Source organism: Ochlerotatus camptorhynchus, unplaced genomic scaffold, assembly GCF_037179485.1.
Source record: "Ochlerotatus camptorhynchus isolate MF236.1 unplaced genomic scaffold, CSIRO-AGI_Acam_v1.1 ptg000084l, whole genome shotgun sequence".
Classification (NCBI taxonomy): Eukaryota; Metazoa; Arthropoda; class Insecta; order Diptera; family Culicidae; genus Ochlerotatus; species Ochlerotatus camptorhynchus.
Window position 1 is genome coordinate 755,705 of NW_027040574.1, and position 14,390 is coordinate 770,094.

The following is a 14,390-nucleotide window of genomic DNA, read 5'->3' on the forward strand; positions in this document are numbered from 1 at the left end:
TAGCACATGAGATGAGGCACATGAGATCAGCGCGAGCCTCGCGCACGCCAGGATTTTTGGGTGTCGCATTTGTATCTCGCTCGTATCGTATCTTATTCTCGCGTGTCTCTTTCTCGCTCGTCACATGTTGTTTTCGTTGCGACGGGAGACGGTTTGTTGAGAGTCTCGGCAGCACATTTTTGCACACACGAGGAAAATGTAACTCTGCTTTCAGTTGCCCGTGATTTGTTGAATGATTTCATAAATGAATATAAAGATCTTTACGGAGTAGAATACTTTACAAGCAATGTTCATAATCTGTGCCACGTAGTAGATGAAGTAGAAAGGTTTGGACCGTTGTATACACTAACTGCTTATCCGTTCGAAAATTACTTACATTCTATTAAAAAAATGATCCAAGCCGGACCGCTGCCCTTGAATCAAATAGCAAACCGTTTGATCGAACTTGTTAATAATGAAACTTCAAAAAACATAAGCCATGCATGTTCAACTAATACAAGAACTACTATTTCCGTTGAGAAGACAATATCTAAAATCAAGATCACCCTAACGGACTTCATTTTGAGTACAAACTTTGAAGATAAATGGATTCTAACTGAAGATCTTGATATTGTTTGTATGGAAAATGTCATTGAAAACAATTCGGATTGGGTGATTGAAGGTAGTTATGTACTGCATAAGAATGATTTTTTCGTTAAACCTTTCAAATCTTCTTTTATTCATATTTTTGTTGCTAAGGCAAAGAAAAGTAACTTATCCAAGAATCAATTGTGCGATATCAGTTCGATGATGTGTAAACTAGTTGCTATACCATGGAAAAATGAAAGTAGTTTACCTAAACAATGAATCAGAATAACAATGTTTTTCGCAACTTCATTGTTTATTGCAATTCATGGAATCATGGAATTCGGAAATACAGCAAAGCAATTGTATGAAAACCAAATTATTGAATTTAATTTTCCTCAATTCCGGCAAAATCTGGTGAAGCATTATCATCGGAATCGAACAACGTGCTCACTTCGGGTACGTCGTCGTCACAGGAATCAGTGGTTGCATCGACGTCATCAGCTTCTCTTGTATCATCAGCGTTTGACTCACGTTCATTTTCCCTCAATAGAACTGTCTGCATGTGAAGCATCATCATCGGCATTTTCCAAAGTTTCGGCTGCGGGTTCATCGACCTCATCATCTGTAGCACCTGCTCCAAGCTCGCTTTCAATGGGAATATCCGCATTTCCGTCGTGTTTCTTTTTTCCGATTCGGACGACAAGCCGATTTCCGTAGCTGCTTACTGATAGACCTTGCCTTCGAGTAACGGAAGAGTCGAGTTTTGCAGAATGTTTCCAGATTTCATAATGTGAACGTTGGATCACCAATACGTACAATTGCCAGGAGTAATTGAAGAACGTTGGCAAATTCGCGAAACCCCTTTTTGGATTTGTTGCCACGATTGATTCCCGTCCAGGTAAATGTGTCCCAAAACGCTCGCGTAAATAAGCAATCTGCTATTATATAAAAAGCCGAATCTCCTCTTCCAATGTACGTGTCTGGGATAACAATTTTCGTGTAGTAGGCAATCTGAAACAAAAGTTTGTCAAGATTTGTCGATAAATTAAAAAAAAACTTACATATTGTTTGCGTACATCCTCATTTGCCAATAATATGTTAAATTTAGTTAAATCATCTGCGTCATGCTCTCGACGGTTTGCCCTGTTTGCATGATTTTTTTAGACATGTCCATCATGGCAGCCAATCGAATGAAATTGCTTTCGAAGCAATCTGTCACGGCTTGGCGAATGGAATTCGAGATAGTCTCTTTGAATTCCTGCTTCATATTGTGGAATTCAGTCTTCAAATTAGCCATTTCAGATCTGAGGGCTTCGACTTCACATTTGAAATCATCAAAAGGAAGGAGCGACAGATTGCCTAAAAATATAGGAAAATATCTTAGTGACATGATCATATAGGTATGCTTTCAGACGATTTCTTACCAGCGTTGGCGGAGTCGTCTGTTTGAGTGATGTACATTATCCCATCATCATTAACAAAGATAGGTTGCTGATAAGTAGACTGATGACCTAAGGCTGGATCTGTTTGAAAGAAAACAAAACAAAATTTAAGAAAAATCAGATATTGAATTAATTATTGTTACCATTCTGAGAAGATGGTACATACATCATTTCATTTGTTGGGATCCTTTCAGTTTTGTACTGATCAGATAGCTCTTGTAGATTTGGTATAACTTCTGGTGCTGGTTCCTGATGTATCATTGTAGGTGCTATAAACGAGTATGGTGTGGTACACAATGTTTGGAACGAAGGACATCCAGATCAGTCTCGCGAGTGTCGTACGTGCCTGGTGTTTGGATTATTTGTCGTGATGTTGTCTTCTGATGTGTCAGTTTGTCGAATCCAACTTGTTGCTGCACACCAGGTACCGGGAATGACGCGCCTGTTGCTATCTCTCGTGCTTCGGAAGTTTCGGATGGTCCTCGTTCTGGTAAAATCTCCTGGCGTGCTAGGGTGAGTTCAACTTTTCGAGGTACACTCGGAGTCTGGAACGATGCACCTGGTGCAGTCCTTAGAGCACTGGAAGTGCTGGATGTTAGGGACGATGATAGCGGTACGGATTGCTGGTGTATTAGATTGCAGGATTCGATTTGTCGTTGCTTACTTGGTGTCTGGAACGATGACCCTGGTGCAGTTTTTCGAGTTCCGGGAGACTGAATCGACCCATTAGCACCGACAGTGATTCCATGGGATCCGGTTTGTTGCAGTTTCGCCTGTTTGGAAGAAACAATTTCTAAAAAAAGTAGATATTATAGCTGCGAAATAATCTGCTATATGCGCAACATACTCTCAATGGCCCAGTTGTAATCCTTGCGTGGATTTTGCTTCACATTGCTGTGTTTCAGAAGTTTTCGTTTAGTTTCTATGTCAGAAACTTCATGCTTTAAAAGATCTTCAGCGGCTGCTTCTGCTGCTTGAAGACTCCGGTATTTTCGGGTTACTATGGCCGGAATTTTTTTCGAAGCCCCGTGAAATTCAGTTCCATCGACACGCATTTTGTTAATTTTATCGTTTGATAGAAGTTTTGGCCATAGCAAGCAGCCGCCCCGAATCCAAGAGGATGGAACAGCCAATACTCGCAGTTGTTGCTTTTCGAAAAATTGCGCCACGGTAAACATCTGGAAAATATATTTGATGTTATATTATGGTACCTTTATGTACTTTTTTATTGTGTATAACCTTTTCTGGGTGAAAAATGACCACATAGTTGAGTTTTAAAGCAAATTGCACTGCTTTTCACGCGAATTCATACAGACTATTGAAAGCGACGCAAATGTAAACAAGTATGGCTCCTTCGCCTTGTCAAATATGTGTCGTATAGGGTGACGAGTGAAAAACGTGTCGGATTGTACACGAGTTATGCGGAACCGCTACGACGATGTGCAGAGCGAAAAAACAACACAGCGGATACAAGTCAAACACCAGCGGATTAAGGGAAATCGGATTCCAAAAGAACTGATCAAACACTACGGTTTAGAAGGAACTTTATTCATACGTTCAGAAATCGCGTCTACGCGGATACAAAAAACTTTTTCGAGTACTGACTGTGATGCCAGCATACCTATTTCTCTCTGCTTCGTGGTGAGGGGTGTTCGATGACCAAGACTAATTTATAGAAAGGGCGTAACCATTGCCATCCGACAAAACGACGACAAAAAAGTCGCATTTATCAATGAATCAACTCGTATTGCAGCAACATTTAGCAACATGGATAAACGATTTACTTTGATGGTCCATACGATAGATGTGAAATGTTATTGATTAGAATCAGGAAAACTTACAACTCATGATTGATGCTTTGGAAAGCTTGACTAACAGGCCAGGTGTTCAAAGTTCGATTCCAGTAAGTGATGGTTTTAATTGTGTAAGGTGTAAGTATAACTCAAGTTTCATGTCAATTACGGAAGTCCTAGTGCATTGGGGCTTTGATTAATCTTGTGTGCATGTAAAAATACTTTTTGACGCTAATTTTATTGGTCGTTTAAAATATCAAACTAAATCGTAACTATGGACCCCGAAAATTGCATACAATGGTGAAGTAAATCAGTAATCAATTAGTGCATCGTGTATAAAGGTGTTTCAAATCGTAATATTTCATAGACAAAATGGTCTTGTGGTAAAAATTTAATCGTAAATATATAAACCATAAATCAATGCAGGAATAGGAATCGTTATTTAGTCTATCGGAAATCGCAGAAAATGCTAATGTAGGTCTTAAAAAAAACTTATCAAAATCGTATCTATTCTTTTTTTTATGTTTTGGCGATGCTTGTATATTGCCTCCACTTTTGTACGTAAAGGGCATTTTTGAACATTACATACGATTCAAACAAATGGTATATATGCTTGCATATTTCAATTGTAACTGTGATATACGTAACAAATGGTTGTCTGGGTAGCCTACGTCTAAAAATCTCCTTAATAAAGTTAAAAAATTAGTACATTAGTTCACGATTCTGGCACTGTGCAGCGCTAGTTTACATGTGAAATTTAAAAGTCTACTCTATTTCATGATCCTGACAATTGCCCAGTTTTCTTCGGCAAAGTTGTTCAGCTTACCAAGGCCATGGTGAGAGTATATTGATTCCCATAATATGTTATATCTCGAGATCTTGACCATCCAGGAAGTTTCTGTTTATGGCACACATGTTGAATACTTCCCAAGTGATTAGCATCTTGAGATATAGCACCTCTAGTTCACCATGTAGAAGACCTTGGCTACCTGAAGAGCTTTGCTAACAAACAGTAACTAATCCTTTAAATTTGTCGAACCTCTTAACGGAATCCCTTTATGAAGAGCTTTGAGTGGGTTGGTTTATTTCCTTTAAATTCCGTTATAATTGCTTATCTTTTGACAGATACGCGTATTTCGTCTACTACTTGCAGACTTCATCAGTGCCAGTGGTGTTGAGTACTTTGCACTGATGAAGTCTGCAAGTAGTAGACGAAATACGCGTATCTGTCAAAAGATAAGCAATTATAACGGAATTTAAAGGAAATAAACCAACCCACTCAAAGCTCTTCAAACAGTAACTTCCCAGATGGGCTAGGATCACAATATATAGCATAAACTAGAATTCCACATGTAAAGGGCGAACACGAAATTATTGCAACACCGAAAATGTCATGCCAATTTTCTTATAATGTTTAGAATCAAACCAAAATTTTAGGGTAGTATTATACATATATTTACTTCAAAAATCAAAAGAAAAGTTAATCGATGGAGCCTTGAGTGTAAAATTGAACGCATTTTCGCTTGATGCCCTCCATCAAAGTCTTTACAGTGTCATCCGGTACCAGTTTCTCAGTTTTTTTTTCCATTTTCTTAACATGTCCTTCTCGTCTTTGACTGTCTTCTTGCTCTTCCGAAGTTCCCGCTTCATTATTGCCCAGTACTGCTCCACCGGGCGCAGCTCCGGACAGTTTGGCGGATTCATGTCCTTTGGAACAAAATGGACAGAATTGGCCTCATACCACTCCAGGACACTTTTAGAATAGTGGCATGATGCCAAATCTGGCCAAAATAGCGGAGCTTCGTCGTGCTGCTGCAAGAACGGCAAAAGGCGCTTCTCGAGGCACTCAGATTTGTAGATCTCGCCATTTACTGTGCTCTTTGTCACGAAAGGCTCACTCCTCAGTCCGCAAGAGCAGATGGCCTGCCAAATGAGATATTTGGAGGCGAACTTCGACATTTTCTTCTTCTTAAATTTGTCGTCCACATCGAACTTGCTCTTGCCGGTGAAAAACTCCAACCTCGGAATTTGCTTAAAATCGGCTTTTATATACGTTTCGTCGTCCATCACACAGCAGCCATATTTTGTCAGCATCTTCTCGTAGAGCTTCCGTGCCCGAGTTTTAGCCGTCGATTGTTGCCGCTCATCGCGGTTTGGGAAGTTCTGTACCTCTCTTCTTTGCATTCTGGACGTAGCTCTGCGACATGCCGATCTTTTTAGCCAAATCACGGCTTGAGACGTTGGGATTTGCTTTAATCATCCGCTTCACCTTTCCCTCCGTCTTTTTGTTCTCCGGTCCCGGTTTTCTTCCAGCTCCTTTGCCGTGGTCTAACGTCAACCGCTCCTGGAACCGCTTCAACACTCTGGAGACGGTTGAATGGTGAATGTTCTACATTTTTCCCAACTGCCGGTGCGACAGGTCAGGAAATTCCAGGTGTTTGGAAAGAATTTGTTCTCTCAACTCGCGTTGGTTCACCTCCATTTTCGTTGAATCGAAAAACATCAATGAGAAAGTGTGCAAAATTTATGCCCTGTTGAATGTGTCGCAATAATTTCGTGTTCACCCTTTACACTAGAACTCTAAACTTATCTCTTCATCACTCAAAAGCCTCTAGTTACACAATCAATTTTTCCAAAGTCAGCAACTTCGTAGAACTTTAGAATATCGAGTTATAGCATTTACTTGAAGTACCCATACATATTAGTGCCACCTAGTTGGAGAATAATGAACTAATCATTTCACTATTGTCTACACACTAGCGCTGCCGATTGAGCAAATTTTCAACTGACCTGTCCACCATGTATGTTGTCCAATTTTCAAACAAAAACAAACAGTAACATCGAAAAAAATGGAGAATCCCTCCATTCCGTTCTCCAGAAATCCCATCCAACCTACTTTGAGGCGCAAACCGAACCGACAGGACGATTTCTCACAATAATGCAGGACAGCTCAGCTCATACATATGTGCATCAAGTGCACACAAACAATTTCTTTGCCGTTCTTCCGTTTTCCAGAAGAAAGTCCCCCAGCCCGCTCCCTCGCACTCATTCACCCCCTCACACGGTTGTCGTCTCTGCAGCACGAGAGAACGGCTAAAAGCAAATCAGCATGAAAATTTCCTTCCTGCTTCCTGTGGGGGCTTCCGCTTTGACTGTCGGTTTCTCTCTCTCTCTTCTCTCTCTCTCTCTCTCTCTCTCGCTGGGATGGTTGGCCGATCAGTGCCTGGAGCAGCGTAACATGCATATGTAGGTAGGTATAGCCTAACGAGGATTGCCACTTCTACGGATTCTCTCATATTTATTTCCAATTGCTGCTAGACCTACTGCTATGGTTTCCATTCCGTCAGACATTATCGTCGGGTATTGAATAGGAAAAAAAGTGCATCCTGCGATGGGGAATAAGGTGACAGAGAATGTCAACAACACTTGGTCGGTGGCATTCTCGCTGCTGAGTCCAAGCTGCATTCGAAGAAATTGATTTTTGCCTTACAAAACACGTATCGTTCAGTTCCAATTTAATTAAATTTAGGCAAGGTTGCTCAGCGTAAGCAATGTAAATATTGCAAGTTTGGAAAAAGTCAAATATATCATATTAACAATGTGATTCAGTATTGCCTTTTCCATACATTATTGCAATGGTGACCCGAAAAATATTACAACATTCATTCAATTGGGTTTTTGAAAAAAAAAAATATCGGTTACTATACATCATTTGAAAGAGCTTCTTTTTCTGATCACAACGATATATTTTTCGATCCCATTTACTTCCATCTCAATTATTAAATCAAGATTTAAAACAAAATAACCACTAACAAACTGACAGCTCGATCCCATACAAAGTACCACCGAGGGGCGCTAAGATGATGATTTTTGCTAAAATAGTTCCAGTGCTCCAAAATTTATGAAATTTTGGATTTCGATTCCATTTGACATGCCGATTACGAACATGCAATTGCCTCAATACCCTTAAAGAAACCAAAAAGGGGCGAGAATATAGCATTTGTTACAAAACGAAACGTAAAATTATTTTCATTTATTACATTTTGTGAATTACATAAAAACTTTTCTGACGTGTCACTGTTGTTATCAAACACCTTTACAATATGACACAAATTTTCATTTAGTTTTCCCCTCGTGACGATAAACAAAAACATTGGTAGCCTTTCTGGCCACAGAGGCACTCTCATTGCTAAGAATTTGGTTCGCCAGCTAAGCGAAAGAGTGGATCATACTGTTAATATGAAATATTTGGAAAAGTCTGGATTTCCATCGAACATTGACACTTGACCCCGGATGATTATAGTAACTGTCATGCAACTAAAATTCAGTCGCAATTAAGTTGCTGCAACTTGTCTTGCCGATTATGACGTTCCCCGATGTAGCTTCAAAGTTCTGTTCGGGCCCGCGTCGTCCTCCCCGAGATGAAAAACTAGAACGGAGTGGCCGCCAACACACGAACTGTAAATATTTTCCCATCTAATTGAAATTTACCTTTCTCAAGGGACGAACAATACAGTCGGGAGTCGGGACAAACGAGAAGAACGGCAGCCAGCGGCAGTATCATACGATTCACGTTCGCCTGATTTCTAATTCAAATTCAAATTAGTTTTTTTTTTCTCTTGCCTCATTTTTTGTTTGCTTTTTGGTTGAAACAACAACACCTTGGCACCTCCTATACCTGCTACCTACACAGAACTTGGCGAGGGTCCAGTTTTTGCAGGCAATCTCGTTGCTTCGTAAAAAGGAAGATGGGCTCATCTGGGGGTGGAGGGAATACACACTAATGAAATCGGAATGAAGTGCAAACGAATGGAATTTTCTCGATTATTTCAGCAAAAATCACCAATGCAATGGCGTTGAAGCGGGCGCTCATCATCAACAATCTGACTTTTTATGTCGGGGGGCTCGAGGGTTGGGGAGGATATCGTAGAAGGTGAATGTGTGTGCTCTGAATTTGCATACAAATAACATTAGAATATTTTTTGGGGAGCGGAGAAGACTGTAGTGTCATCAGGGATTTGGGAAAAGGGGGGGAGGGGTGGTGGTACTTGCAGAAGGGGTCGAGGGGGTGTAAGGGGTAGGTCCGGTGAACGTTTCAGAGGAATTCAAGGGTAGGTGAATATGGTAATTACATCCACAAAACTTCTTTGGGGAGAATTTTTGAATTCCTTGTTGTCAGGTGCCAACAAATAGGCAAAACAGTGGTAACATATCTCTCATGCCAAAGTCACGAGTTCAAATCTCATCCCGGACAAGTCAAAAAATAAGCAAACCAAACATTACAATTACAGACCCGGGGAACTGCTGATAAGTATTTGAGGGACTTCAGGGATGTTTTCAGGGGGCCTCCCTTAGCTCAGTCGGTAAAGGCGCCGCTACAAAGCAAGACCATGCTGGAGGCGACTGGGTTCGATTCCCGGTCCGGTCTAGGAATTTTTCGGGTTGGAAAATTTCTCGACTTCCCTAGACATAGAGTATGATTGTACTTGCCACACAATTATATTAATGCAGAAATGGTACAGGCATCGAAAGCTCTCAATTAATAACTGTGGAAGTGCATCTAGAACACTAAGTTGAGAGCACGCAATAAGCTAATATGCGATATGCAATAAGCTTTAAATGCGAAGAAGAAGAAGAAGAAGAAGAAGAAGAAGAAGAAGAAGACAGGGATGTTTTCAAGGGTTTGAGAGGTTTCTTCCAGAGCTTTATTGCGGATCCATTAGCTTCAGGAAAACTGCAAGTTAAAAGCTTTGTACTGGTAACTTCATATAAATTAACGACAGTTTCATTAACTTCTGTTATAATTCGGGAACCCGGGAAATTCAGGAAAGTCCAGAAAACTCCAGTGAACAGTGAAGGAAACATCAAACGTAACGGTTTTCATAACAGTTTCATTACTGTTTGGAGAATTGAGAGAACCTTAGGAAAGCTCATAGAACATCAGGACAGCTCAATTAACTTCAAGGAAAATGCTGAAATTTTACAGGTGTTCCGAGAAGCTCAGAAAATTTCAGCAAATTTCCGAGAGGTTCATGAACATTTTGGAAACGTAAGGGAAGTTACATGAGCGTCAGAAAATGGTGAGAACATTATAAGGGTCCGTGCTTTTTAATGGCAGTTTCAATAGTAGAATGCCCGAGTAGTACACCTTCTTTAAAAAAGTTGCAGCAACTTGTTTATGACTGAAATAAGTCGTAAAGAAGTTTCTACAACCGATATATGACAAGCGTGCTACTAGGGTGTGCGTGTATGAACAGGCATTCTCAGCGGCGCCGGTGGTGTAGTGATAAGCGTGATTGCCTTTCACCTCAAAGGGCTTGGGTTGAAATTTTAAATGACCAATTATGAATTTCATAATAGATATTTAAATTTTACATTAATATCATCTAATTTTATTTAAATTTTTCTTTTTTCTTGTTAAATTTTAAATGGTGAATAATAAATTTTAAATTTTAAGTTAAAATGCCAAATGGTAAATGATAAATGATGGATGTAAAATGTTAAATATAGATTGTTAAATATTAAATTAAAATTTTAAATTTTATATATTATATGTTAAATGTTGAATTTTAAATTTTATGTACTGCGTTTTAAAAGCAGTAAATGTTAGATTTTGAATGTTGTACATTTAATTTAAGAATTCCTTATGTAGCATTTGGCATTTTTCTTGTTAAATGTCATATGTTGAATAATAAATTTTAAATTTTAAGTGAAAATATCAAATGGAAAATGTTAAATGATGGATGTAAAGTGTTAAATTTTACATTTTACATGTCCAATTTTACATTTTATGATATTAATGTTAAATTTTTAATGTATTATCCTATATGATAAATCCTAAATATTAAAAATAATATGTTCAATATTAATTGTTAAATATAAACTATGCAATGTTTACTATATTATGGGTTATGCTGAATTTTTCATTCAAGAAGTTTTAATTTCAAATGTTTCCTATTAAATGTGGAACACATGTTAAATGGAAAATTGTTAAATACGTATATTTTAACACTTATCATTATAATTTTAATTTATTGAGAATGTATGTGTGCACCAATTATTATACATAGTTGCAAAAAAATTTAGCCCTGTAGGTTGAAGGTGATAGCCCAAGTAACAATTTTGGTCTTATGAGGGTTCTGTAGACCATGATTTAGACTTGTAGAATGTTATAAACCCGCGATAAAACCAGCAATTTTAATTGAGAGTTCAACTGTACATCGAACGACCCGTTACAAGAATGCCTGTTTTTCCCTTGATTTATTTTCCGTCGATCTTGTTTTCCGTACTGAGTACCAATGCTACCGATGCCAGAGAGGCAGCTCCCACACCTGGACCTTACCTATCGATCCATCAACTCATCAATTTAAAAATTGAAATTTCGAATGTATTATTTATAATTGATCATTTAAAAATTTCAACATTTTAATTGTGGAGGAGGGGTACTTTTGGGGATCAAAAAGTGCCATTCCTTCTATAGAGTGAATCTTCCCGAATTCCCCGGTATTGAAGTTGTCGCATGTCAGGCTACCATTAAAGGTAAGAGCCTTTGTATTGCTTCTGTATATATTGCTCCTAGAGTCTCTGTTAATCGCAAACAACTTTTCGACATATGTGCGGTACTTCCCGCTCCATGGTTGATCATGGGAGATTTTAACTCCCACGGTACAGGCTGGGGGGAGCTGTACGATGATAACCGTTCTACTTTGATTTATGATCTCTGCGACAACTTCAACTTGACAATACTTAACAATGGAGAAGTAACACGTTTGGCTGGCCCATCCTCGAATGGTAGCAGATTAGACCTCACCTTTTGCTCCAATTCACTATCGTTGGATTGCACTTGGCATGTAATCCAGGACCCGCACGGTAGTGATCATCTGCCGATCAAAATTTCGATTGCCAGTGGGTTCAACTCGTCAGAATCCATTAACGTCGCGTATGATCTAACCCGTAACATCGATTGGACTAAGTTCCAATCCGTGATAGACGATACAGTATCGTCAGTGGAAGAGTTTCCACCGTTGGAGTAATATAACTTCCTCTCTAATCTCATCGTCGACAGCGCACTTCAAGCTCAAACACGACCGGTGCCGCGATCGTCTATTCGTAAGAAAACACCATCGATCTGGTGGGATCAACAATGCACGGAGGTTTACCGTAAAAAGTCCGACGCGTTTAAACTTTTTCGGAAACGCGGAACACGCGAACATTTCGACGCATACACATCTCTTGAACGCGAACTCAAGAGCCTCATCAAGGCCAAAAAAGGGGTTACTGGCGGCAGTTTGTAGACGGATTATCGCGCGAAACGTCTATGAATACGCTTTGGAGTACGGCGCGAAGAATGCGTAACCAGTCTACTAACAACGAAAGCGAGGAATGCTCGGATCAATGGATTCTTAAATTTGCGCGAAAAGTGTGTCCGGATTCCGTGCCGTCGCAGTTGATTCCTCGTGAAACCACGAATTCGGTAGACGAAATCAGTCAGCCTTTTTCAATGGTCGAACTTTCACTCGCTCTCCTTTCGTGTGGCAATTCTGCCCCGGGATCTGATAGAATCAAGTTCAACTTGCTGAAAAACCTCCCAGACGTTGCTAAGAGGCGCATGTTGAACTTGTACAATCAGTTCTTGGAGCTCAATATTGTTCCCGACGATTGGAGACGAGTTAGGGTGATAGCCATTAAAAAGCCTGATAAACCCGCGTCGGATCACAATTCGTATCGGCCCATCGCGATGCTGTCGTGTATTCGGAAATTGATGGAGAAAATGATCCTTTTTCGCCTCGACAAATGGGTTGAGACGAACCACCTTCTTTCAGATACTCAATTTGGTTTCCGTAGGGGTAAGGGAACGAACGACTGTCTCGCGTTGCTTTCCTCGGAAATTCAGTTGGCTTTTGCTAAGAAAGAGCAAATGGCTTCTGTGTTCTTGGATATCAAGGGGGCTTTTGATTCAGTATCCGTTGAAGTTCTTTCAGAGAAACTCCACGTTTGTGGATTGTCTCCATTAATGAATAATTTTTTGTACAATTTGCTGTCAGAAAAACATATGAGCTTTTCGATTTAGCTACATGGGTCTCCCCCAAGGCTCATGTTTAAGCCCCCTTTTGTACAATTTCTACGTTAGAGAAATTGATGTCTGTCTTAGTGACAATTGCACGTTGAGACAACTTGCAGATGACGGCGTAGTGTCCATCACAGGGCCAAAAGAGGTTGACCTGCAAGGACCCTTACAGGATACCTTGGACAATTTGTCTACTTGGGCTATTCAGCTAGGTATCGAATTCTCCACGGAGAAAACTGAGTTGGTCGTTTTTTCTAGGAAGCATAGCCCAGCACAACCGAAGCTTCAACTTTTGGGTAAACCGATCACTCATTCCATGTCTTTCAAATATCTCGGGGTCTGGTTCGATTCCAACTACACCTGGAGATCCCACATTGAGTATCTGAGACGAAAATGCCAACTAAGGATCAATTTCCTTCGATCAATTACCGGAACGTGGTGGGGAGCCCATCCACAAGATCTTCTAACGTTGTACCGGACAACGATTTTATCGGTTCTAGAATATGGTAGTTTTTGTTTCCAGTCGGCAGCTAAAACGCACATCATCAAGCTGGAACGGATCCAGTATCGTTGTCTTCGTATCGCGTTAGGATGCATGCACTCGACTCATACTATGAGTCTCGAAGTGCTGGCGGGCATATTGCCACTATCCGTCCGTTTTTCAGAGTTATCTCTGAGGCTCCTAACCCGTTGCGAAGTAATGAACCCACTGGTGATCGAAAACTTTGAGAAGCTTTTGGAGCTAAATCCTCAAACATGTTTTATGACTTTGTACTACCTATATTTAACACAGGATGTCAGCCCTTCAAGAAATATTCCCAATCGTGTAGTCTTCTCCAATTTCGGCAATTCAGTGAATTTTGATTTATCTATGACGCAGGAAATCCGCGGAATTCCAGAGCATCATCGTCCTATGATTGCTCCGTCATTATACGCTGCAAAGTTTGGCCATATTGATTCTGCAAGAACGTTTTTCACAGATGGATCTCTAATAGAGGAGTCCGCTGGTTTTGGTGTATTTAATGAATTTCATAGCGCCTCTCGAAAACTTGAAGCTCCTTGTTCTTTGTATGTGGCTGAACTGGCAGCAATTCACTACACTTTGGAAACTATTGCTTCACTTCTTCCAGACCACTACTTTATTTTTACGGATAGTCTCAGTTCTGTCGAGGCTATCCGTTCCATTAGGCCGGTAAAGCACTTCTCGTATTTTCTCTTGAAAATACGAGAGCTGCTTAGTGCTTTATCCGTGCGCTCTTTCATCATCACCTTCGTGGTCCCTTCGCATTGCTCAATTTTGGGCAATGAGAAGGCGGATTCACTTGCGAAGGTGGGCGCTATGGAAGGTGACATTTATGATCGACAGATCGCCTATAGTGAATTTCTCTCTATTTATCGTCAGCAGTCGCTCGTTAGCTGGCAACATCAATGGAGTGAAGGGAGCTTGGGACGATGGCTACATTCAATTATCCCTAATGTGTCGAAGTTTGCATGGTTCAAAGGGTTGGACTTGGGTCGAGA

At 40.2% G+C, this 14,390-nt stretch overlaps 1 pseudogene; it reads right to left on the minus strand.

Annotated features, from left to right (window-relative positions):
* Positions 1–1,215: 1,215 nt before the first annotated feature.
* Positions 1,216–3,187, minus strand: LOC135698208 (uncharacterized; annotated as a pseudogene).
* Between the last annotated feature and the right edge of the window lie 11,203 nt (positions 3,188–14,390).